At 29.6% G+C, this 4,466-nt stretch overlaps 1 pseudogene; it reads right to left on the bottom strand.

The window, feature by feature from the left end:
• Positions 1–592: 592 nt before the first annotated feature.
• LOC127793311 (NADH-ubiquinone oxidoreductase chain 5-like) lies at positions 593–3,561 on the bottom strand (annotated as a pseudogene).
• Positions 3,562–4,466: the final 905 nt, after the last annotated feature.

The raw sequence follows: 4,466 nt of genomic DNA, 5'->3' as shown, positions 1-4,466 counted from the left end.
GTGGGGGCTTTAAGCAAAAGTTTATTTTACTCTTCTCCCCTCCCCTAATTGCAGTATAAAATTTGTACTGCAATTAACCAGTTAATTCATAAGATGTATATACTGGGATTTGTTATATTATAATAGATAAAAAAATTACTATAAATTAGTGATTTCACCTTTTTCATAACAAGTATGGTGATATAACCGTTATTTTACTATTATGTGTGTCTAATAGCTAAGTAAGTCAATCTGTAACAGCTTGCATAGTTTCAATAAGGTCCATGTGACCTTTTAATGATAATTCAGCAGCACTTTGTTTAATAGAAATGATTTGATCTTTTGAAGCTTGTGTAATACCCTTTTTACTTAACTCTGAATCTGCTAGCTTAAATATCTCTCTTTTCTAATCTTTAATTATCTTTATATCAATTGCTACTAGCTCACTTGCCCTAAAAACACAGTTGTCTTATTGTACTCTCATTTCTCGGCCAGTAGATAGACCTAAAACAAAATCGTTAAGCGCACGAAGACCACCCGTTAGTTCTGGAGAGACTGGAGAGACTGGAGAGCTTTGTAAATGAACAATCCTTGGCATAGTAGAATTACTATTTTAAGACAATACTAGTGATAAAGATATAAGTAGTGCTAGAGTAATAATAGAATTATTAATATAGGAGTTAAATAAAAGATAAAAGATTAACCCTATCAAGATATACAATGCATAAGATGTAATAACACCAGTGTTTAATTTAGCAATATTACTACTTATATTTAATAATCCTTTCTCTAACCCATAAGGACCTAAATACTCTACGGATCCTTTATCTATTACTTTAGTAGTTTGTCCACCAAGTTTTAGTACAATACCTGTAATGTATCTGTTGTAAAATAGTTCTATTAAGAAACGTTGATTGAAGAAACTAAATATGTTGTAACCTACTCTAGATAATTTAAAGTAAATTAGTATAGTAGATAAATATTCAGACAACACTATAGCGATTACACTTAATGAAATAGTAAATATTAAAGGTAATAACTTAAATAGAGTTGGTACTCCAAATTCAGTATCTAGCATTATTTCATGAGAAGGATGTATAAATAAAGCATTATCTGAAAAGAATCCTGAACCTAACCCTATAAACATGTCTTTTGTTATAAACCCAAAGAATATTGAGAATACAGCTAAAATCATTAAAGGTAAGCTCATAAAAATATCACCTTCATGTGCTTGTTTATAGTTTATTAAAGGTCCATTAGGATTAGTTAAGAATGTTAAATACAACACTTTTACAGAGTATAATGTAGTAAACATTGCTCCTATAGTAGCTATTATATAAACAACAGTACCAGAGAAATAATATTGACCATAAGCAGATTCAAGTATAAAATCTTTTGAATAGAATCCTGTCATAAATGGGAATGCAACTAAGCTTAAAGAAGCTATAAGCATTACAGAGTAAGTAAGAGGTAGGAATTGTCTCAATCCTCCATATCTTCTAAAATCTTGATTATCCGCTACAGCGTGAATTACTGCTCCAGCTCCTAAGAATAATAATGCTTTATAGAAAGCATGATTAACTAAATGGAATAACGCTATGTTATAAGATGATAAACCTACAGCTATAACCATCATCCCAAGCTGGCTCATTGTAGAATAAGCAATAACTTTTTTAATATCTTGTTGGAATAAACCAATTAGAGAACTAAATACAGTTGTAATAGCACCTAATCATAGACATAACATTAAAACTGTTGAACTGTATTCAATTAAAGGAGATGAACGCATTAATAAATACACTCCTGCTGTAACCATAGTAGCAGCGTGTATTAAAGCAGAAACTGGTGTAGGCAAATTTGTTGATTTATGCTATATGTAGATCAATGTCTACACTAATACGGCACAAATACTCAACAACTCACGTTGTTGTTCGGACTATATCATCAATTACATTAATTGTTTATGAATTTAATTTTATCTTTTATGATCTCTATACCTGATTCAGTTAAATGTTTTTTATCTTTAACCAGATCATATATTTTTAACCATCTCAAGTATGAAACATGTTTTTTAGTTTTAAGAGGATAATTGTGTAGATAACTTAATATTTTATTAAGTTTACCAAAATTAACTACAGTATTATAACCATTATAGTTTTTTACATGTGTTACATAACCATCTATTAGGTTAGCAAGCAGTTTACTAAATTCCACATCATCTTTTTGAGAAACTACGTATCTTACAGTAACAATATGTTTACCTGTTTTACTTAAATAAGCAGAACTAGTGAAACATCCTTCTGCATCTGTAAATCCAGATAATCATGCATTACATAAATTTACTTTTCCATTTGATTCTATATGTGTAATATTAGTTTTATATTTTAAATTAAAAGCTTCTAATCATGATTTAAACTGAAGTTTTTTATTTTTGGTTATTAAGTTACCATTGAATATCTTTATTATTTTTAAAAGATTATCTTTATCTCTAACTCTATACTGATGAGTTTGGTTTAATTTGCTTTGTACTGTTACGGATCCAAAGCCTAATTCTTTTTTAATATAGAATAGTACTTGTGCATCTACGCTAGATTGTGTTACTTTAAACACTAAATAGCCTCTTTTGTCTATACTAAATCCTCCGTCTCCTTCAGCAAATCCTATTAACCATCATTCAAAAAAATTTTTATCATTTAATGTAATTGCTTCACGTGTAGTCTCTGAAGAGCCCAAGTTAATAACGTGGTTTCCTGCGGATTGTCCCTCATTCTGGGTTTTTCCGAAGCTTACAAAGTAAACAGTGGACCAGAATATAAAAACGGGATGTTCCCGCATATAGTAAAGTTTAAGGAAGGCCCTATTCAAACCTTCCATCGCCATAGGTAATCATACGTGAAGTCCTACTTGAGAACTTTTAGCCATAGCTCCAATTAATAAACATATACCTACAATAGTAACAACATTTTCATTCATGTAAGGAGCTAATGAGAATACAGTTGCATAATCAAGATTACCAAACGCTCATAATATAGCAAACATACCTATAGTTAAGAAACAATCTCCTACTCTATTTGTTAAAAATGCTGAAAGAGAACTTTGATTTGCTGCTATTCTAGTAAATCAAAAACATACTAAAAGATATGAACAAACCCCAACACCTTCTCACCCTACAAACATTAATAAATAGTTATTTGCTGTAACTAATATAACCATCATAAATGTGAACAAGCTTAAATAGCTAAAGAACCTTTGATTGTGAGGATCCTCACTCATATAACCTATAGAATAGATATGCACTAAAGAAGAAACTATTAAAACAGGTATAAGCATAGAAACTGTTAATGAATCAAAATGAAATCCTCAGGATACATTTAATGATTCAGAATCAATTCATCTGAATACCTCTATGGATACAGGTATATTATTTAACCCAACTTCAAAGAAAGCTAAAACAGCTAATATTGTTGTAGTTACAACAGCTGTACATGTAATTATTTGTGCTCCTGATACTCCGATTTTTCTACCAAAAAAACCAGAAGCTATTGATCCTAATAGTGGTAAGATAATTATAGCTAGATACATTATTTAAATTCAATACTAATACTTCCTCTTCGTTTTCTCCCTTTTTCCATAGGAATTGTATTCCCTTAGGAAGGATAGGATATTACCATAATTTTTCTATTATGCCTGACTATACCTTAAGCAAATAATTATATAATTATATAATTATATAATTATAAACCAACCTCCATTTAGTCGATGAACTGTTTACCAATATTTCTATATTGATGTTTAGCTGCGGATTATCTATTTCATTTCTTCATACAAACCGTTTTTACCATACAACGAGTCATTACCTGTTCCATTAATCATATTACTATATTAATTTGGTAGATTTGTCTTTAAGATTTCCCCGCATTTTGAAGATTTCGCCTTAATGAGACTAGATAGAGGTTTGCTCTACCTTTTTTGACCTATTTTCTCTCAAACCCCTAATCATCTCCATTATTATTTTTAGTAGCAATCCCCCTTTTGTTTTTTAATAACAAGATTTCTTTAAGACCATCGTCTTTTAAATGTTCTTTGTTTTTAACCATAAAAGCAGCTATTTTAAAAGTACAATAATTTGAGTACTTTGATCCTGCAATATTATATTCTTCAAAAAAAGGTATTACATGGTTAATTATATCATCAATTCTTGTAACTACAAACTCAGCTATTGAACGTTTTTCATATCTAACTACATATCCGCATTTAAAGAAGTCTACAAAACTCTCTAATAAATCTACATTTCTTAAATCTTGAGCAATAGAAAAACGTAATGAAGCATATATATTGTCTTTTGTCTTAGATTTATTAATAGCCATAAAAAAATTAGATTCTCCTGTTGAAAATCCAGCTATTCACGGTTTAGAATGCACAAGTGTATTATAGTTATTTACTTTTTCTTCTCTTATAACAGGAATAGTTTCAGGAAAAGCCTTTTT

The sequence above is a fragment of the Diospyros lotus genome, unplaced genomic scaffold, assembly GCF_014633365.1.
Source record: "Diospyros lotus cultivar Yz01 unplaced genomic scaffold, ASM1463336v1 superscaf2, whole genome shotgun sequence".
Taxonomy (NCBI): Eukaryota; Viridiplantae; Streptophyta; class Magnoliopsida; order Ericales; family Ebenaceae; genus Diospyros; species Diospyros lotus.
Note: the sequence above shows the minus strand (reverse complement) of the source record. Positions and strands in the feature narration are given on the sequence as shown.